We start from the raw sequence: 23090 nt of genomic DNA, 5'->3' as shown, positions 1-23090 counted from the left end.
CGATCCAAATTCTCCGAGCCATCTCTCCCGCGCTTAAATAAAGTCACAGAGGATGGGGGCGGTGAGTTCTTCCCTAGCACTAACAGTGTAACAGGTTCTTAAAACAATCCACACATACTGAATCACTGAATCCTTATGGCTACCTACCAGACAGGCCCAACTACTACCCTGGACAAGAAAATAAAGATATAATGAGGTTATCTGAGATTACACAGCCAGTGTGGGTGGTGGCACAAGGACCTGAGTTTAGGCACTGGCTGCTCTGTAGTGGGTCACAGATGTGCCGTCTGCCCCGTTTATACTTCTGTTCACTAGAGTCATTTACCCCCAGTCACCTCTAAGTTTTGTTCTGACTGCTAGACTCAAACACACTCGGTGTTACATAGGTTGTAATCAAAAGCTTCCTCTAACAGCTTTGGGTTTGCAATTAAATGCAGACGTGCTACAAGGGCAACATCAATAATCTCAGGATGTGTGAGTGTCTGGGCTGACAACAGAAAACATCAGGAACCATCAACTCTGTGACAGACAGCCAGGGCAGGGCATTGGAACATCTGCCTGATATTTACCAGACACGTTTACAGGCATTCCCTTGCAAGACATGGCGCCCAGTCTACAGAGCTTCCCTGTAGTGATCTAGATCTCGATCTAGACTAACCCGAAGGAAAAATAAGAGAACAGTTTGCCAGTCACTCTGACCCAGAAAGTCACTGACACTTGTCAAAGAACTACAGATTAACCAAGAACACTGTAAGAAGAGCCACCAGCTAGTCCTTGCTCTTTAATACCTCCCCACATGTGTGAGAAGACGTGTGTGGCCTAGGGCATCCAATGTTCGAGGTTCAATGTTCGCATCCTTCATAGAGGAAGGCTTTTGCAAGTGGTCACCCTTTCAACATGTTTTAGTTTCTCAAGTTGGAGAACGCACAGTAGAGTATTGGGGGGGGGGGAGGATGATTTCTTTAAAAAACAAACTTCATAACTTTGCACAGACCCTCTTTCTGTTGAGAAGACTGCGCCTTCTCTTTCTCGAGCTGACACAAAGACAGGAACATGCAGTTCTGTCAGAACGAAAGGAGACGATAAACATAAAGTAGCTTTGAAATACTACTGATTACTTGGTCACCTTCCAGGTCAATTAATGATTTGGTAGTCGATGAAATCCTCCAGGGTCGGCTTCAGTAGAGAATGCGCTGCTCCGTGCACAGCACAGGGGCACAGGCCATGGAAGAATCTAGTTAAGAAGGCCTGAGGAGTGAGAAGGTGAGACAGCCTGCCCTAAAGGTGGCATTAGGCTGTGTGCTCTCTACAGGGAGGCCACCTATTTAAAGGGGGCGAGGTGACTACTAGGGAAAGACCCATTTACACCTACAATTCCCCACATTTGACCTCCAGAGGAATATTACCAACGGGGCAGCCTTAGAAATCCAGTAGGAAATTCTTTCATGAGTGGTCCCAAGCGTTGCCAGATGTGATCAAAATGAATAACTTGTCATTCAGTCGTTGCCAAAATACACTAGAAATTCTTTTAAAGTGTCTGGGTTGTGGACAAGGGCAAGTAAGTAATGATGGAGATCCCACAACCCGGAGAAAAGCAGCGGGGGACCAGCAGGAAGAGGACAGACTCCAAGATGCCTGGGAAGTCTCCAAAGGACACTTCCTAATTTGGAAAACAGAACAGTATTACTAGTTTAGAATCTTCTTCGAAAACTATAGAAAAAAAGAACAAAGCGAATACATACAGTACATTGATTAGCGCACGATGTAACTTTGTATCGGACCTACTTTTTGGGACCCTATTGGGAAACTTTTATTAGTGTATTTACTTTAAACACACTCTCCTCATTTACTCTGAAGTATTTGAAAAATCCATCAAGCATAATCTTCGTCCAGTTTTTCCTAAACCTCAGTGTGTTAGCAAGGGAGTGGGAGCATGTCTGAACTCCAGGCTTAGCCTCTCACCGGAATTGAATCTTAAACACATCGTCTCCTCCACTGCTCTGGCTGATCGCGGCTTGCTGTCATTAATGTCTGCTTAATACGGCAGCTGATGCCTTGTGGTCCCCTTGCAAATGGGGAAGAGCAGAACCTTGGGGAGGAGTGAATTCTAATTGCCTGCTGCAGGACTGCGTGGCGCTGCCTGTGACAGCAGCAAATGGGGGAAAATAGGGAGGCATTAGAGAAAGTCTGTTGTCCTGATGGAGTGGAATTCCTAGAATACGCTGTGCTATAAAATGAGATTTGGCTCCACAGTGCTGGGAGAAAACAAGGGGCTCAATAGTACCCTGCACTGGTGGCTGGGCATATTCTAATTCCTTTAGTTAGAGCTGCCTTTCATGTATAGGAGCAGGAGACACAGTAGAAAATGGAGGGGAGAAGGGTGGCCCGCTGGTGTAGAAATGCTGAGAGTAAGATGTCAGGGGAAAAAAAAAACCCAACATACTTGCAAGTAGAATGAGTGCCAGGATCAGACAGACACACAGCTTTTCACACGCAATGGGACACAGCTCCGACAAAGACTATAATCTCTTTTAAACAAACAGCTATGATTAGTAAAAAGTGTCCAGCGTCCTAGCTGGATTACACAGATCATATTTTGGAAAGATCTAGAGGGCAGGATGGAAAGAGGGGAAAGAGGAAATGGATGGGCTGCTGGGAGTGGAGTATGGAGAGCCCTACGGTTAGGGAGAGTCTCTGTGACCTGACTCTGTAAAGAGAAACAATGTAACATAGACGAAAAGGTTTTACATCACATTTATAAAACCGCACTCTGACTTAGGAGGAATAACCTGCCAATTCTGGAAGGCTGACAGATTCCGTCAGTACACACCAGGAGTGGCTCAGAATTTGTTCCCAACTTGCAAAATTGAAAGGTAAAAAAAAAAAAAAAAGAGAGTAACTAACTCAAAAAGTGCTTCAGACATTCCAACGACTGCTGAATTGAAAAAAAAAAAAAACTCAGCTAATGAAGGCCGCACAGGTAGGTGCAAGCCCATGTAATTATTGATGAGCCATTGTCAAACCAGTTTGCCCCTAAAGAACTCGCTTTAATGTCAGTTTTTTTTAAAGTTCATTTTAACTGAAGTGTATACTCAAAACCCCAGTGCAGTTCTCGCCAGTCTAGATTATTGTGGTTCAGTTGGAGATGCTCATGTGAAAGCAATGCATAATAACTTTTATAAAACATTTATTCACAAATATTGCACAGAATCCAAAATTGTGGAGAAAATTCTGCATTTGGGTTTGACTTGACGAATAGGGGTTGGTGATGTCCAAATGGCCTCTGATTGGCTGATCATTTTGAAAGGGTTTGTCCAATATACACACATAGGTATACATAAAGCAAGCAATAAACACCCTTTTGGAAGCTTCGTGCCAGGAGTCCTGTGATCCAAAGTCCCTGGCTGTGGACAAAGCTCCGTGTCCCAGCAGGGCCTCCACCCTCAGCCTAGGGCCAGGCCTGGTTGGTGATGGTCACTGGTGATCTGCCCATGTCTGCCTTACTTATGAAGATGCCAGGACAATGTCAATTAGTGCCTATTTTGATGAAGCTTTTTGTGTTGTGAACATCTGTCCACTAGCATCTGGTCAGGGTCCAAACCCATTTCATAAGAAACACCAAACAGCTGTCAGATGGTCCTGACTTTAGGCGACTACCAAATGAACACACGTTTTGCTACCACTGGGGGAGGGTGCCAGTGTTTACCGCCTGTCTCCAGAGACACACCATCTCCAAGCTCCTGCTTGTTAGCACATTCCCCAAACCCTGACCAACAGCTTCCTTACTTCTGTAAATTAGACTGTGTTTCCCATTGGAGTAAACAGTTGGAATAGATGAGGCCAGAATTAACTCTTGCTTATTCGAAGGTTGGTGATCAGTTTGGCCCTTCCTCCTCTCCATCTCTCTCTTTTATTTTGTTTTCAAGAGTGGCTTTGCCTTCAGACTTGCTCTGTAGACCAGTATGACCTTGAATTTCTAAACCTTCTGCCTCCTGAGTGCTGAGATTATGGGATGGCAGGCCTGTACCCCTAAACGTGTTTAGGCTGGGGATGGAAGCCAGAGCTCTTTGTATGGAGGGCAAGCACTATGCCAACAAGCTCCACCCACTTACTTCTTCTTATATAGAGATATTTTAAATATTTATCTTACTTCTGATTATATGTATACCATATTTATTTTACTTTTGATTAAATGTATAGGAATGTGTCTGCGTGTGGGTTTGTGTAAATGAGTGTGGGTGCCAGGGGGGACCAGAAGAGGGTGTTAGAGTTCCTGGAGCTGGAGTTATAGGCAGTCGAACCTGACAACGGGGTTCAAGTCCGTTGAAAGACCGGCAAACACTCTTAACCACCAGGCATTCTCTCCAGATGATACTTTAACCTACCAGTTTTTCCAATTTCACATGACACCATCCCAGAGCAGGGGGAAGGACCTGGTCAAAATAGGGAGTCATTTTCCTATTGGCTCCCTTCGTTGTTCAGAAATAAGGTTTGTTTCCCCCTCTAGGTCTACAAAGCTAATGCCTCAATTTTGACAGGCCAGAGTGCTGGAAGAAGCAGCTAATAGCAGTGTTTTGTTGTAGAAAATAAACTTCTTTGCATTTATATGTTGGTTCTGAGTCTACCATTAAACTAGAAGAGACCTCTCTACTGTCCTTCCTGTGACAATCATGAGCATTATAACTTCAAACATAATATCACTTACAATCTAAACATTGCTTTCAGAAAATCCATTCACTGAGGAATCCCTATGCACATGAGTCTCAAGCGCACAGAAGCCTGCTGCATGATACAGAAAAGCTGTAACCTGGGCAGGCATCAGGAGTCTCACAAGCATGCTCTTCACAGAGCACCGGACCCAAGGAAAGCATCATTTAGCTTCCTCACCTCTCAAGCCTCACTCAACATTTTGGAACAGGGTATGATGGCTCATGCCTGCCAATCTTAGCACTTTAAATGGCTGAAGCGGCTTGGCTTCTAGCGTGAGACCCTGTCTCAAACAAAATGGTTTGTAAACATAAGGTCTAACTTAGCTCTTTGCACATAGGAGGCAAGTGCTAATGACCTCGTGGCTATTAAGTCAGCTCTTTTACATCATGTACACAATGGGGCATAGAGACAAGAGGAGGACAAGCAAACGTCTCACTAAGAGCAATCACACTCTCATAATTCCCCCCTTTTCCATTCCAATAATCCACACCAGAAAACACCATTTGACTTTGCTTGAGCATTTGCATGGCCCTGACACCATTCGGGTACATGCTATCTCAATTATCCTATGAGATAGGCACAATTAGTAATCCCTTATTACGGATGAGGAAAACAAGGCACAGAGGTATAAAACACCTTCTCCCAAAAGCCATAGTCTGCCGAATATCAAACTTCAGAGTTTACGCTTTGAACTCTCTCAGGACAGCCTATACAAGGTTAAGTCTCAAGTGGACTTTCTGCCCTGGGGTGTGTGTTTGGCATCAGTGTGCTCTTCCTTGTCCCTTCTGATCTCTGTTTTAAAATGTTCAAAATGCCAAGACAAACAGCAGTACCAGCGGTGACAGACAGTGGCACACCGCCACTGTTAGGAAATGGGACAGCCATTCTGTGGCTGTGCGCTGGATGCACTTGGATGGCTGTCACGCCACCTCCGTACCTCAGGCAGAATGCTAACGTCGCACATGCAAAAAATAACTGCTGAGCCTGGCATTTCTTCTGCACTTCTTGCAGACTCTGGAGGATGCTCACTCCCCAGCCAACGAAAAGCCGAGCTGGCACCACTGTCAGCACAGGACTCACGCCCAGTGTGGCTGCAGCCAGGTCTCTTCACGCGGTCGGAGAACAAAAGCGCCAAACTTCCTTGCACCAGGGAAATGTACAAGTCTGAGAACCCAAGGTCAATTCTCTTGATACTTGCTACTTTCACCTAATCTTATTTAAAATTCCTTCTAAATTTGTTTATATGGATCTGATTTTAACACTTATGGGTCCTTTGTAAAACAAAGTCGAAAAAGATGAAGTGCCACAGCTTGATAGTCCTGAAACTTGTTAGGTGTTCATCTTAGTTTGCTTTGATTTATAGCCATCAATGTGTTCTCCCCTTATAATATTGTCCTCTGTGCCATCAAGCACATTTGTGATGGGCATGCTTTAATTGGTTACAACCATTGAGACCTTCTATTGTAAGTTTCTTAACTCTAGGGGCCCTGTGCATCTGGACTGGAAGCGGCTGATGATTAAATGGTTAACACCGGGATGTGTTCACCTTTCTGGGAATCCAAAGTGGATGTGCTGAGACCGAGGAACACTAGAGGGCAGCCTACCAGTGAAGTTAGAAACAAGGTGGCCCACGTCTGTGCAATAAAGTGCCATGCGATTGATAGTGATCTAAATTCAGCTCTCAGCATTACGACACCAACTCAGACATGGTGCCAATTTGTCTCAAAGAATCTTAAGTATTAATTTTCAAGTTGAATGCGCTCTTAAAACCCAGGGCTTTCCCTTCTAGAAACCGAGTCTGTGAAAGCCCTGGAAAGTACTTGAAGTTTCTCATCTTCCCTATTCCTACTGCTCACGTCTATTGTGCTATTAGTCTCTCAACTTCTTCGGCCTCCCTTTGTAAACATTAGATAAAAATAAGACTTTTTTTGCTACAAGTTTTATTTAGAAAATCCTGTAGGAAAAATGCAACATGAAAGTAAACAGAGAATACTCACCCTTTTGGAGCTCGACAAAATGATAAATATTTTTTAATATTTATACTACATTGAAAGATTCTTCTGGGCAACTATACAATGTCAATATTTATCTAAAGACTAGAACCACAAAATGAAATATGTGAGACCTCAGTTGCCTATACAGTGAAGATGTTTTTAATAAAACATTAAACAACACATTCTCCCTTCTAGTGTATGTTCAATTTTAGTACAATGCAGCCCACACAAAAGCACTCACATGCACACACACACATGCACGCATGTGTGCATGTGCACCCACACTAGTTGCCTGATTAATGCTGTCTTATTAAATAAGCAGCATAGTGAAGGTATTATTTGTGTTTTGTGAGTAATGCCATTTCAGTTGCCTAAGAGATCACTCATTTAGAAACGTCCCATAAGAAGTAAAGGGAAGGAACAAGCATATGAATACTTAATTTTAAAACTCAAAAACTTCCAAAAAGCACAATTATTCATAATGAAAGAAATAGGAAGCTGGCGGCTCATATATGGCTGGTTTCTACATGAGCAACAGATGCACAGGATAGTGTCCAGTCTTGCTCATGCTCTCTACCATGGAGCGCACTGAGAACCCTCAACGCTAGAGAAAGTGTCGGCGCTGCCAGGTGAAACATGAAAAACTTCATCCTTCATGCTTTAACACAGTACAGAAGCACTGTGTGCAAGGTAGGCCTGCCTGCAGGCCGTACTCTGTCTATTGCATATGACTTACACATAGAGTACGGGGGCTGCTAGTTAAATACTTTGTTTGTAAACCTAGCCTCCTGTCTTGGCCACTCTCCGCTCAGTTACCCAGATGGGACGTCTCAGAGCTATTTTAAACTCATTCTGCTCTCAACCTCTCATATCCAGTGAGTTCCCAAGTCCTGCTAGCTGAATCTTGCCTGTACAGCCAGAGCTTGGCCTTTCTGTCCACTCGCGGTCCTATGGTGTGCATATTTACTTCAGAAAATCCTACTTGGTGATGCCACCTTCTTGTTGAAAACACAGAACGTGGCCCCATGGTCCAGCCCTCCACCAGTTCGTGACAAACCAGTACATCCTGAAGTCATTCATTGTTCAGCAGATAGGATGCTTCTGTGCCTAAAGAGGGGGCTAAATGGCTAAGTGCTGAACTTGGCCCAGCTGTTCGTTACACTAGACTGGCAGCTAATCTGAGTCACATTTAAGATGGCCGCCAAAGAGAAGAGCCACTTCATCATCCGTGCTGTGAGGTCTTCGTTCCTGCTAAAAATATGTTCCTGTCCCCTAGGTGCAAACTGCAATATCCCAGAAGGGTATTTCCAAAAAAATATCTGGCTCAACCTTTTGTCCCTCCTGTTCCACCCGGGGTCACAGAGTTGCCGCCTGATGTTCCTGTCTTTACTCTAGTTATAAAGCAGAATCCCAAATAAAAATGCCCCCCATAGTCAATCGGACTTCTTCGCAAAACTATTGTCTTAATACTTCAGGGGTCTCCAGGAACAGTGCCCACTTTGGGAATTCCCTCCACTGAGATGGAAGAATTCAGGACCCAGTTGCTCTGCAGTCTCTAATGGTGGTCACAGACAGTTTCTCCTAAATGTGTCCCATATAAGGGTTCAAACTGTGGATGGGCAGAGTTGAGAATATTTGTGGCTGGAAACTGTATTCCTCTTACAAATGATTTAAATACTGAGTGACAGTATTAAAAAAAAGTACAGTGACATTGCAGTGGGAAGTAAAAAACAAAAACAAACAAACAAAAAACAAAACAAACAAAACAAAACAACAACAACAAAAAAACACGTTCTATAAGTTGGCAACCTTGTCCCAGACCTTTTATCAGAGAGACGCTCTTGGGCAAATCATCTGACCTCTCTGCCCTCAGCTATCTCATCTTTAAGTTGAGCACAACACCTGCCCCACCTTAAGCCATTATCAGACCTGTCCTACAACCCAGAGTTGGAATTAGCTTCACCGAGGTCTTGTTTGTTGACACACTTTAGAAAAACACAAGCGCTATATAAACGAGTTTTACTATTAACGCTCTCGACAATGGTCAATATATCCAGTCGGTTCTGAAGCAGGACCTGGCAAGATGGCTTGAAAGGAAGACCTTCCCTTCATCAGGGACCCAGAGGAGCAGCTCATGGCTGGCAGCCCATCTTTTCCTTCGAGGGTAAGGGCAAGCACTTCCTGGGAAGGGGTGCTGTGCGCAGTGAACACGGGCCATGAGCGGTGGGTACATGTTGTGGATATAGTGAACATGGGCCATGATCGGTGGGTATATGTTGTGGATACTCTTCATAAAACAAGCACTCCAGCTAAGGCTGGGAAGGCAAGGACAGTTGATAACCTACAAGAAAATGGATCACATTGTCCTCCCCCTTCATTTCTGCTGGGGAGAATTTGCATTTCAATAATAACGTGAAAATGCCAAGCTATTCACCACAGTTCAAAGCCTTCTCTTCCACACCTGGGGTGTTGGGGGAATCTGCTGAAGAACTGGCTATGGCTCTTTCCTAACAGCAAGGGCGATGATGTTGTTCTCTTTATTCTTGGGAACGGATGTGGTTGATAGTACTAGGGCTTGCGTTCTAGGCACAGCAAAATGGGACGTGAAAGCTCCACCCTCTGAGATATCCCTGGAGAATTAATTAATCAGCATATCCAAGATGTTCAACTTCCCCTCATCACAAATGAGAGGAAACACCTTGCATATAAAAGTTGATTTTTAATAGAAAATGTCCCTGGACTCTGAACATCACTTTAAAAAAAAAAAAAAAGAAAAAGAAAAAAAAAAGTATTCCAGGGTAAAACGTTCTTAGTGTGCAAGCCTGACCACATGTATTTAATCCAAGTCTATGTAAAAAGCCAGATGTGGTGGCAAGCATTGATTGACAGGAGCTCATGGGCCAACTAGCTTAGAGTAAGCATCAGAGAGGCAGAAACAACCTCTGCTGGAAAACAAGGTGAAAGAGGAAACCACGCCCCTAAACTTTGTCTTCTGACCTCCACATGCAAACACAGCACACACGTGAAAGACCGTAGGTGCGCTCCTGTGCACACAAAAAATAATCATAATAAGTTAGAAAAATTTTAAAGCCCAAAAGATAGACCCTGTTTCCTCCAGATCTCAAAGGCCTTTGCTCTTGGCCACATATGAAACGCTTCTGCCCTTTTCACTTCTGACGCCTCTCCTCTGGTTAAACGTGAATCACACCCAGAACTTTCCTAGCAGACGCAAGACTGTGCTGCCTGCATGCTGTGGGAGACGGCTCTGAAAATTACCTTGGGCAATCACTATTCTAGAACACAGCAGAGTGGATATTACAAATCAATTCAATTTTGGTGATTTCTCATTAAGATGCCCACAGATGGGTAGGTCTAATTGTAAAAGCTCAGCATTTATAATTCATAAGCACAAATTATGCTAAACTAGATGGGGCTATATGTCATTAAGGTTTCGTACAAGCTACAGGATAATTGTTCAGACCAAAATTTAATTCATAAGTTGGCATTTATATATTACATCTAACTTTTATTAGGCTCTCTAGTTAAAAGTTGAATGTAAATAGCACATTAACATTTATAATGCAGTTTCTTGATATCTGTTCTAAAACTCATGACACAGAAAAACACTTTTAACCAAAAGTTAGACCCTGTTTCCTCCAGATCTCAAAGTTCCCTGATACGTTTAGCATTCACCAAAGGTGCTTTGGAGTAAAAGCAATGTCACTTGGTTCACATCATCCAGTATATAATGTGCTGTTATTTGAAAGGCTGGGGCATCCCTCTACATCCTGTTTTAGTCTTTGGAAGAAATAATCTTTTTTCAAAGAATATGTTTATGATTTATTTAACTTTATTTTATGTACATTGGTGTGAAGGGGTCAGGTCCCCTGGAACTGGATTTACAGACAGTTGTGAACTGCCATGTGGGTGCTGGGAATTGAATCCAGGTTCTCTGGAAGAGCAGTCAGTGCTCTGAGCTGCCGAGCCATCTCTTCAACCCGGGAAGAAATAATCTTGGATCCAGAATGGAGCCAGTAAGTATCAGAATATAGGATAGATAAAATATTAAAGTGAAAGGTGGTTGCTCTACAGATCCAAAGGCTCCATGATTTATGGCATCCCGGCCAGTTCTATCTTTACTTGACCACTCTGGTGAGGAGATGAGCGCATTCTCTGCAGCACACAAATAACTGAGTGCGGTTGTTTTACTTATGAGGTTAGTGGGCACATGCTTAAGGCCAGGCTTCGAGAAATGTTCTACCTAATTACAGTCCCCCCACTCCCACCCCACCACCACCAATGGTGACCATTTGACTTGCTTCAAGTTCACTTTCTGTTTGACTGACTCCCACATGGAAACAATTGAATATTTTTTCTAAAACGTGAATTGCAATATAGTGTTTAATGGTAGCCACAGTCTTGTTACCGTTGAGAGGGCAATGAACTAAATTCACTAAAATACTTCTTTTAGAAAGAACATTTTTTTAATCTTTTCCTACTGCTTTCTTTCTTCTCCTCCAACCCTACACACATGTGTACATACATGTGTTTACATGTGTGTACATGTGAATGCATATGTGTAAACATATGTGCATCTGTACCTGTGTTTATGTATGTGTGTCCCTATGTGCAGAATACTGTAAAATGGGCAGGAACATTTTCTTGCCCTGCCCCACCTCCCCCCAAAATGAAGGGTCTATAGTACTGAATTTACAAAAAGCATGCTTTCCTTGCTTCTAGGGGATGTGTGAGGGAGCGGTAAAGCAAGGTTGGTGGGTAATAGCAGCCTATGGGTGAGGCAGGCAGACCACATGATCAAAACCTCATGTGACACTTCAAAGTGTTTCTCCACAAGGAATTCCGGTGCCCAGGAGCCTGGTGAAGCCAGTACCAATTACGGCCACGCTATTCTTTTCATTTCCTTCATATCATCGGTCTCGAAAATCAATCATTCAGTGTGGTTGGAGTAAGGGAGGCATCTTTATAATAGGCGCGTGCACTCAAAGCGCTTGTTGATCTTACACAGACATTTTGGCCAGCTAGATCTGGGGAAATTTAAAACTGCTGCTTTGAAGCTCACTTTGAAATAAAAACTAGTCATTTTCCAGGGTTGTTTTTTTTTTAAGTGACTAATTGTCTAGATTAGCCCTATTTGTAACGAAGTCAAAGTTTACTTTTCCTGAATCTCCTGGATTCTCACATGCTGCCTGCCTTGCATGTCCAAAATTCAGCCCAATTTACTTCTTTGGGTATAAGTTTATATATATATGTGTGTGTGTGTGTGTGTGTGTGTGTGTGTGTTTTAGTCTGCAAAGGAATCGAATTGCTTGGCTTGGACATGCAGGAGTGGCAGAAAGCCTACTTGACAAATGGGAACTAAGACTTTAAGAAGCGTACTCGCAAGCCTTACACAGGGCTAGGGCAGGCTAAGGACGCCAGCTGTGGCCTCCCTTACATAGGAAGCTTAGCCAGCCTCACAGCCTTTGTCTCCCTATTACAACAGTTGCTTCCTCAAACCTTGTCTTGATGGGGCCACATGCTATACACACAACTAGAGAACTTTTTCTGATCAGCAATCCCAAAACAAAATGTTACAATAACAAAGACATGAAAAATGTTCATCTGCGGGACAGCTGATGTAGGTAGGAGGCCGCTGGTCCAAGGTCATCCTTGTGTTGTAAACGAGAACAATGGCCTCCCACACCTCGGTAATAATGAGCGTCAAACTTAAACCCAGTGACGGTCAGACCTGTAGTAAAGTCCAAACCTCCACATTGGAAAGTCAAACACAAGATAAGACCCTCAGGAGGTCGCTGCACTTACTTAGAAATCTGCAGGGCGCAAACCAAACGAGGGGAGGTGAAATTTTCAGCAGCATCATGAATACCTTTATTTACCTCATCTGTGAGTAGCCCATATCGAAGAGGGTGCAGCCCTCTGCACCCTGCCTCGGGAAGATAAAAGTGACATCGGCCTTTGGACTGTAATTTTTTCCACTGAGGAATTTTTTTCAAGGCTGAGGAAGAGGCAAATCCTGGAGTAAACATCAGCTGGATGGGCACATAACAAGGTCCAGAGAGATGCTCTCAGAAGTTGCCTCTTTTAATCTAGCCCTGAATTACACCAGAAGCGGCTTTCAGCTCTTCCAGAGCGCCCCTGCCAAAATAACTGCAAGGCTTGCAAGCCCTAGTATGTCTCAAATCTTTCCCAAGACACCCCAATACTAGCGGAGGCACTGAAACTATGGCAACCGAATAAGAAAGCAGCCTCCATGATTAATAGATGAAGATCCCCGTGACAGTGTCTAGCTGGGACCATCATTCATGATGTGAGCAGAATTAGCACAGAATCCATCTCGAAAGCCATTAACAAGGATTCTTTCAACAACCAACACACCGCCATTCTGTCACACACATTGGAGTTCTGAAGGCTCTCGACGATTTAGTTTCTATTTCTCATTCACTGTGCGGGGCTGAGACTCTGCCTGGTGACTCAGATACTCGTTTGTTTTGAGAAAACTGAAAGGCATGCTGACAAGAAGGGTTTCCCACCTGGGTGGCTGAGGCCTAAGAACAAAATGCATTCAAACTCCCAAATATGTGAATGAAAGTCACATGGCTCTCTGAGGTAGAACAGAGGGAGGACAGTGACTGGGTCATCTGAGGATGTTTGCATAATGTGCCAGTTCATAAAGCATTCCATTTGGGGAACAGGGGCATGGCCACGGACTAGGTCCATCAGTGTTCTGTCTGTCAGTTATCTCGTTCAAGGGCATTAGAAGTCTGGGGAAGCAGGAGTGGAGATGCTCTAGTACCAATGAGAAGACTCCTTTCCTTAGGGAGAAAAATATCCAACAACCAAAGGAAAGGCTCATCACAGGCTGCACCTCTCTAGGATCCCCAAATAGCATCACACAGTAATGAAGATATCCCTTTTTCTCTTCCCTGGTCCATACAATGATTTTTATTTGAAGAGTATATTTTCATAGTATAAAATGACAGATCCTGCCTTGCATTTTATGAAATCAAGTCATGGCAGAAGAAGCACCTGGCCATGTTAAAAGGAAGTCCCGAGTCTAAACGTGTTGACACACCTATTACTTTCAAAGCACTAGACATCTCATGGCTGTTTGGAAGGACCCAGCCCTTCAGTCTTTGGGGCATGTTAATTACTGACCAGGCTCCCTCTCCCCATCACCTCTCTCCACTTATAGAACTTGAGAAGCCTCCTTAATCCTGGAGCTGAAAGTAACTTATTTTCAGGGATGGATGGAGTCCTGGAGGAAACAAGGTAGGTAGGGAACTAAGGGAACTGTGGTGACAATACCAACTTATTTCTCCTTCTGTTGGATCTTTTAGAAATCGGATTTTTCTCACTGAGAAGTCTTGACCCTCGAAGTAAAGTTCACAGTTGGTGAGAGGGTATCGGCCAGTACAACAGCCAGCACTACAAAAGTGTGGGGTTCTTCTCCAGGTAGCCACTCTTTGCCACTTGGAGAAGGTGGTCCTTTGCTTCTTTGCTTAGAGACCCCACTCTTCCAAACTTATTTTAAATATGGTCAGAGAAGAGTGGCCTGAAGGTCGTCGTGTAGATCCTGCAGGTGGAACCTCCAGAAATGCAATAGGCAGCCACGCTTTTCTTCGGCACATTGTCGCTTTGGGAATTCGGCTCATCCCTGAAGACACGACCCTCAGATTCTAAATATGGTCAGTAAGTGGTAAGTGGCAGTTACCCACTTAAAATAACAACAACAGCAACCCTTTGGTCTCCGATCAATCAATCCCTGAGCGTTGCTGTCGTTTCAATTGTACCATAGTTTGCTTGGGTTCCCCTTTGCCTGTTTCGGGTGTGATATTTAACTTTCTAAGTTAGAAGAGGATCGTAGTTCCTCCTCCCCTGGCGTGAATGGTTCACAGCTTCAAATCAGTGACCCTGTGGCTGGCTGGGGGTGTGGGTTGTTCCTGTGGAGTCCAAGGCCTGCTTCCTTTGTATCCTCTCTCGGTGTTACAGATCCGCCGCCATTTCCTCCTGGACTCAGCCCCCGCAAAGCAGTATCAGCGGTTCTGAGATCAGTTCCCAGGCCATTTCCCATGACTGCAGTTACCCAAATAAAAGTAAGCCTTTGCATTATATGAGTGCTTGTGCGTGCCAGGCATTGTGATAGCCGCAGGTGTTACCTCCGCTTAGTTCTTCCAGTAGCTACACCATTAACATCATTCTCAGAATTTACAAATGGAAACTGAGACAGAGGGAACAAAGAAAGTCATTCTATTTGTAAAATGACAAACATATATACAGTGTGTATATATGTACACCACACACACACACACACACACACACACATGTACACACAAAGTGTATTGTGCTGCCAAACTGGACCGCAGAACTGCTTCTGACCCTCCCAATTGCATTCTATGCAACGACTTAAACTTTCCCAAGCACAGTGAATTCGCCCTTGTTACCGCAACATGGAAGCTTACTCCAGTACTGGTTCACCTTGACACGTCTGGGCTACATTAATGGCTGCATGACACTGATGCATATGATTGCAGAATAATTCTGTTCCCCTTTTTCCTTCTAGAATGTCTGGACGAGTGCCACTCTCATGACCTTGCTCCTGTCATAGTCATTTTGAAAGAAATCTTTATTTACTGCGGTTGACATTCTAACTGATCCAGCTGTGATCCATACAGGAAATGGACGGTGTGTTTTCAGGAAACTGGTAATTTTCATAATGTGGTTTACATTCAAGCTTGATCAATAGTGTACAACAGTCATCTGATGATAAAGAAGACAGTGTAAGGTCTACATTATGCCAGTCTGAGGCAGAAAGAAGAACTGACATCAAACTTTCCAAGTTAGGCTGAGGCAGGTGGATCTCTGTGAGTTCGAGGCCAGCCTGGTCTACAAAGCGAGTTCCAGTACAGTTGGGGCTGTTACACAGAGAAACCTTGTCTCACCAAAACCCGAAAAACTTGTCCAAGTTTCCAGTCGTTATTTTATAAAATATATTCACATTTCATATTATTTCATATTATTCTGTCTGCGGTCCTACAAGGTGGAAAGAGGGGGCTTACAATTCATAGAACTTATTTAAAATAATGGAGCCTCGGGGAAGTAAAGTATTTCAGCCAAGAAAACAGAAGCCTGGAGTTTGGGTCTGCTGGGTCCAGGCTCTTCATCTGTTATTCTGGCACAGGGCAGAGGCTAACAAACATATTATACCCCCACACACAAAAAAACAGCAAAAATTTTCAAATTATTGGGGAAAAAAGGTTCAATAGCCAGTAGTTAGAGAGCAGAGCAAGTGAGACCAGAGTCAAAGGCTCAGTCCCCATATGCGCTAGCTACTTCTCAGCTCCATTTCTTGGCAAGTTGATTTTCCCGTGCTCAGTCTGTCTCCCTGTAGCTATAACCAGGTGTCTCACAGATGTGTGCTCTTGGCCTTAGCAGGGGACTGGGGGAGACTGTGGGAATGAATAGACTCCAATCCATTATCAAAACTGGAAAAACAACATACTGTGAATATCCTACTAATAGTAGAGGAGAAATCACGCCTATGGACATGGAAGATAGCAGACACCCATGCAGGAAGGAAGCATCTCATGTGAGACAGAAGAGAAAAAAAGACAAGATACTTAGACTATTTATTGACAAAAAGATGCCCTCTTTATTCATTCAACCAACATTTGAGGTGGAAGGCCTGTTGAAGGACCAGGCAGTTTTTCATGGGGGAAGGGGGAAGCAGAGATAATATAGTGAGAACATAGAGATACTCATCCTTTTGCTGTTATGTTCTAGAGGGCAACAGAAAATAAACAGGGATAATACATAGTTTGTGGGACTGTGAAGGGAATAAGGTCTACAAGAGGATGAAGTATTTCCTGCCCAGAGGCAAAGAAAATCAGGTGTATGGAAGGGCTTTGCTGAGAAAGTGCTATTTGAGCAAATGTCTGTAGGGTGTATGGGGCAAATCATGCAGACATCTAGGGAAAAGGCTGCCCAACCTTCCCTCCACCCCAAGCCTATACAAAAGACTCCAAGGAGGACCTCCAGGACTGCCTGCCTGCACATGCAGGTAAGCTCAAGGAGGAGACAGAGGGTAGATCATGTGCTGGAGAAAGAAAAAAGATAGAAAAAGATGGGCTAGCAGCGCTAACTTAGGAATGCATTCACTATGCTGAGAAAAGTTGGTAGGAGCCAAAAGCAGAAGCGGGGCAGCTAAATGGGATACTGGCACAATACCCAGCAGAGGAGGACTAGGTGAGGACCAGGGAGGTGGCAGACCAGGATGGAGCGCCTGTGCATTCTGAAGATGGAGTATACCACTGCAGCTGGCATATGACATGGACGAAGCAGGAGTTGAGGGTGACATTTAAGCTCTGGGGCTTGGGCAGTTCATGGAATTACATGGTGAAGATGATGACCAAAACGAATGTAGGGTAGAATGAGCCAAAACAGGGCTTTTTGAACATGGTAGGTGGGTGATATCTTCTAGGTCCAAGAAGAGCTACCTACCAGTGTGCCCTGGCTACTTACTATTCTGTTCTAAGAGAAGTCTGCGTGAAAAGGCCATGTGAGTAACAGTGTACTGGGAATGGAATGGACTCTCCATGAGTGCAATTACAATTATTCGAATAAAAATGTTTTGCAAGAGCTCGTCTGTTTCACGAAGCAAGACGCCCTTGTGTATCTACCACACTGTAATAGCCCCATGCTGAGTAGTCCTGAACTCTTCTCCCTTGAGGTTTGTGGGTATGACATCTTATTTGCCCATTTCAAAGGGATTAAATGCCTCCCTCCCTTCCCTACCTTACCATATCCCCAAGAGGCAGTCATGTGGTTGCCGGAGAGAATAGCTCAGTCGCTCTCACAGTACGTTTTAAGGCAAATGGGAAAAGTCTTCACTCTGAAATAGAAATATCTCAGAGCTGTTTGGCTCCAGGATACCCTAAGAAGAGAGGGATTGATGGGGGGGGGGGGGCGGGGCACAGCAGGATGCTCCATACTTCACCTTCTGCTGGCACAAACGTAGGTGCTGTAACACAAGGCTCTTAGATAAAGATATCAAAGACCTTCAACTCTGGGAGGAGTACCAGAAACTGTCTTAACCTGAGGGAGGGTGTGGCAGGGAGGGGCAGTGCGGAGATAGGCTTTACTTGGAGGGAAATGGCAGGTGCCTAATTAAGGCATTTCAATTAGTTCGGCTTGTTCTGTGATTCCCTTTGTGTAAACAAATTAGATGGGAGACTATACTAGCTCTCCAAAACTAGTTCTAAAAAGCCCTTTCATCCCATCAACACCCCTTTATTCTACTCTGAAGAGAACGAAATGACAAGACATGCGTCATACACAAACTTCCTAATGCAAAATAATATTTCCCCCCATTTCATATGAAAGTGCAATTACCCATTCACTTTCAAAGCATAGGTGCTTACTGGAAATTTAGTACAAGTGCTTAAAACCTGGATGCTTTATTTTTACTCAGTGGTAACAGCCTGTGTAACTCTTGCCATCCTTATTTAACACACTCAGTTTCACTGGTGCAATGTTACACGCCTCCTCAAAATGCAAATGCTCTCTTTTTTTAAATGGTAGCAAAGGCATTACTAGATGTAGACAGAACTAGAGGGGTGTGTGTTTGTGTACAAAGGGTAACCCCTGTTACCACCATCATAACCGCACATTGAAAGCGTAGTCTGTTTTCACTACAGGAAAGATAAACCTGCTGCTGTATACGAAAATAGTGATCCATGTGTGACCAAGTTCATTCATCCATTTATTCATTCATCATTTATTTGAATGTTCTACACCAGGTCATGTGTATTTTTATCCTACTTAAACTTAAGTATTTTGTCCAACACATACTCTTCGGGTGACCCCAAAACGTAAGGACTTAGGGTGTCTGTGAAATATTCATAGATGCAGATTGCATGTATTTTCGAGAATGTGGCCATTTCTAAGCGATTATAGTTGTAAAATATAACACACGAGGGAGCCCATCACTCCCAATCACAGCAAATAAGAAATAAAAATATAATACTTCTTTACATCAAGATGAATTTAAAGACTCCTAACAAAATCAAGATTTCAAATCTGTTACTCATTCTTTTCCGCTAATATTGGTTTGCCAAGTCCTTCATTCACAAATGTATAAAACTCAAATAAAGACAAGAGTATGGGTTAAACCTAAGACTCAACCAGACGCTCCTCTCTACACAGAAATGAGTAAACCAAACTCAAATGGCTAGTGCAATTATGTTTTAACAGACAATTTAGGTTAATAGGGGGAGACACAGATCTGCCGCTGTATTTAAGGTGAGGTTACTAATTAACTTTGGTGCCTGGAGTAGTTTAGTAAAAGTTTATTGTCGAAGAGTAAACGTGGAATTTATAAACCTTACAAAACGCTTGCTATCTTGGCTTCTGGTAGCTGTTTGGGTGAGGAGAAAAAAAAAACGTGTGGTGTTTTCATTCAAAAACTGAGCACAGGCGTCTTTACCTTGGGGGCAGTAAGCTAAATAAAGGATTAATGTATCCGAAGCCACTAACCCCCTGCCATCACAGTAGCAGATGGTGAATTTTACGCCAAAATATAAGTCCGCCAGGGGAAGGAAAGCCTAAATCACCAGGATTAAGGAAAAACAAGGCAAAGATACTCGACCTCCCTACCGGAGAAAAGCTTGAAAACCAGAGCAGATGGGCATTAAACGATAGCTTTTTCTACGATCCACTAATAGAAGCCTACAACTGAATTAAATGGCAGAGTTATGAATGCAGAATGTGTGTGTGTGTGTGTGTGTGTGTGTGTGTGTGTGTGTGTGCACGCGCAGGTTCGCCTGTATTTAAAATCTTTCAAGGATTCAGGAGTAACTCGATTTTCATCCAGAGTAAATAGGACGAGATCCCTCTGAGGCTGGGCTTGGTCACCACACTCGCAAGGCAGCCACAATCGCTCGGAACAGACTGAGGCGGAACTGCCGGCAGGACTGCCTACTTCCCCACAGGCTGGAGGCAGCCGCTGGAAACGCTTGCCCAGGCTAGGAGGACAGCGCCTCCAATCGTTCCTCTCTCCTCCACTCCACCAACACCTGGCCCTGCTCCTCTCCTCCCTGGACGTGTGCGAACTGCAATGCCTTGCGACTGGCGCAGGAAGTTCGGGATGCTGCGCTTTGAGCTAGAGACTCCTGAGCCCGCGAGCCAGGGCCAGTGTCCACAAGCGACCTCACAGCAGCTTCTGTCCGCCACTTGTGATCACATTAGCATACTGAATTCAACACGTCCCAATCCCGGCCCCCCGACCTTCTCCAGCTGCTGGAGACCCTGGTCCAGGAAGTGCTGCCGGCCAGAGGAGGTGCCATTCTCCAGTGGACAGGCAATCTACCTCCTAGTCACATCCCAGTTGTCCGCCCAATTCTCTCGGGGTCAGATAGAACACGCTGAGCCCTCGTCTGGTGTTTCCAGCAGTCTTTAGCTATCACAGAAACTTTCCAGAAGCGCCGGGTACGGAGGCCCAGCACTGTAAAGGGGAGGAGGCGCTGGGAAGGGGGCGGCGAGCGAGCGGGAAAAATGTCGGGGTCCGGTTTCTGTCCCTGACACACACAGGATCGGGACAGCAGCCTGGCTCTGTACCGCCCGCGAGAGACCTCAGGATCCTGCTTTATACCGTTTCTCTTCTTGGGGAGCTGAAAAAAACGCGGAGATCGGGAAAAGTGAAGCTGCCCACCTACTAGGATCACGAACAGGGAACTGCCCAGCTTGCTTTGGGCGCCCCAAGGCTCCAGAGGCTGAGCTCGAAGACACAGCAAGCAGTCAGGACATCCAACAATCTGCAGCCCGGCAGAGCTTTCATCAGAGTGGCAAGCCCAGAGCTATTTCTTGCCAGGTCTCCCCACCCTTCCCTCTCCCGGGGTACATCTTTTCTCGAGAGGGACAGACAGCACAGGTCTTGGAGGAAGACGCAGCAGGGGCCAGCCCTAGCGTGTAGAGCTCAGTGCTAGAGAGAGACGCAGCTGCGACAAATGGTGCCCTGTTCGCTCGGGTGGGAACTGAGGCAGGGGATAGGACCTAGGGCGGGGGCGCCGTGCTCTACCAAGACACCGCTCCTAGGCACTTACTCCAGCAAACAAAGCCAGGAACCTTTGGTGCCAGCAGCGACTGAAGAGTGGATCCCACCAAGAGAGAGGGCGCGCAGATGCTCAGAGCCATTACAAGTTTCACGCACTCCACGGAGCCCAGCCCAGAGCCCGCACTGATAACAAAAGATCCTCATCTCTTCTCCACCTCCCCGCACAACCATTTCTCCCACACCAGAGCCTAAACCTGTGGCTGGACACAAATAGCTTTGTACTCCCCAATCCTCTCTGGCCCTCGAGGACAGAACCCTTCCCCCTTCCCCAGCACTCGACACCAGGACCCGGCGCTTTCGAGAATCCCACCCTCCAGGGCCGCTTTCCTCCCTACTGGTCCAAGAGTGAGCTCTTAGCCTCGGGTTCAGCACACACACACACACACACACACACACACACACACACACACACCCCGCTGGGCAGGACAGCCATCCTTTAGGTCTAGGTCCGGGGCGGCGCCGGTCGTGTGCGCGACTCGGGTGGGGAAGCTTCTGACATGGAGCCCAGAGTCTCTGGGGCTCAGGACTGAAAAGAGCTGCAGGCAGGGCTCGGGGCTACTCCCCCAGGAAGGGACAACGCTCGGGAGACAGAGACGTAAAATCAAATACAACACAGGCACTACAAAGCCCACAACGCGCACCTGGGGTAACCCCTGGACCCTCACCCAAGCCTGGATCCAGGAGGTGGGGCGCTCAGGGACGTTAAAGCCATACCTTTTCGGTGCATCGACGGGCAGGCGGCCGCGGCTCGGAGCGGACTGGCACGGCGTGTATCCCATTTAGTAATCCATTATCGAGAAGCTTTCTCTGGGCCTTGAGCTGCGCTCTTTCCTTCGCAAGCCTTTGTCATTCCTACATGTGTGCTTGTCTCTTTGGGGGCAACAGTCACGGCGATTACTTTCTGGGATGCAAGCGAGCTGTGTTCATCTCCAATGACAGAAGAGGACCGGAGGAGAAGGCAAAAAAAAAAAAATTGAAAAAGGAAAAAGAAAAGAAAAAGAAAAAAAACGGAGAAAGAAAAACCAGCGAGGACCAGGGTAAATGTTCACGAAACTCTTTTCCAAATCCAAATTCCACTTGGATTCACTTCTGAGTCCCCTCAGCGGTGCCAGCGCCCATTAACTAGTCATTTCAGGGCGGGGGGCGGGGTGGGGGTTGAGGCAGAGGTGCAGGAACTCTGGCCGGCTCTGCAACCCCGAGCTCAGTGTCCCGGGTGTGGCGACGCTGGCCGCGGCCGCACGCTCCTAGGCGGGCATCTCGGGCAGTCGGCACCGCGGAGAAGCGCCTGTGCTGCGTCCCGAGCGCCTAGGCAGCCGAGTGCGTGGGGAGCGGAGTTGGCTGCAGCCTCACCCCGTGCGGCTCACTACTCCAGTGTCACCGGAGAGGCCGACGCTCCGGGCGGAGCCAAGTCCCGGACTGGATTGCGCAGAGCGGACTCTCCTCCAGCAACCCCGCCTCCCAGGGCTGCTGTCTCCGACCCGAAGGAGAGCTGTGGTGTGTGCGCCACGGAGAGAGAGGGAGTGAAACAGTGCGAGTAAACCAAAGGAAGGGAAGACTTGACGCCGTGGGGTTGCAGGTAGAGCTTTGGACTGAGTCGACAGCCCCGCTTCTTACCACCTCAATTCCCCGCCCCGGGGCGCGCACTCGGGAGGTCCCAGAGGGGGCGACTCCAGGAAAAGCCCAGCCCTCGTCTACCCACCCCCACATCGGCTCTAGCAAAAGAAAAAAAAGGAAGAAAAAGGAAAGAAATCCCAGACAACATTGATGAGCCCTGCCGAATCAGAAAAAGAAATAAAAATAGACAGAGAGGAACAAGTTACAAGAAAGAGTTTGTCCATCGATTTTCTTAAATGGAAAAGTTTTAAAGGGACGGCGAACCTTTCTATTTCTGATTACTGTATCAGGAGGTAGATTCTGGAAGTGATGGACCCTTTACCTGCCCAGATGAATTGCATACAAGACTGTGTTGTTAAAAATAGTTTCTCACACACACCCGTTCATAGCACACGTTAGATAAACATATAAACTACGGTGCTGAGAACGTGGTCAACGACCGCGATCTGTTTGAAAACGTCAAAGTCCGCTGTAAGGATCGTTCTTAGAAATGAGTAAACTTTAGACTTAAGACTCAAACAATGCCAACGGGAATCCAGCAGCTTCTTGGAAAAGGGAAATCGCAACTATTTCCAAGGCTCTATTGTTATGAGCGCATGAAGAATGGCAGGCACGGCCTCTCTCCGCTGCCTGGACTTACAATA

The 23090-nt window shown here is 45.6% G+C and overlaps 1 protein-coding gene across 1 annotated transcript in view; it reads right to left on the bottom strand.

The window, feature by feature from the left end:
* Sema6a (semaphorin 6A) overlaps positions 1-22212 on the bottom strand; it is a 123592-nt gene extending 101380 nt beyond the window's left edge. The window contains exon 1 of the mRNA XM_048419321.3: positions 21547-22212. The gene's annotated coding sequence lies outside the window, so the exon portion shown is untranslated. The remainder of the gene's footprint in view (positions 1-21546) is intronic.
* Between the last annotated feature and the right edge of the window lie 878 nt (positions 22213-23090).

This window comes from Myodes glareolus, chromosome 13 (assembly GCF_982192425.1).
Source record: "Myodes glareolus chromosome 13, mMyoGla1.1, whole genome shotgun sequence".
In the NCBI taxonomy this organism is placed as follows: Eukaryota; Metazoa; Chordata; class Mammalia; order Rodentia; family Cricetidae; genus Myodes; species Myodes glareolus.
The sequence above is the reverse complement of the archived record's forward strand: the minus strand, read 5'-3'. Positions and strand labels throughout refer to the sequence as shown.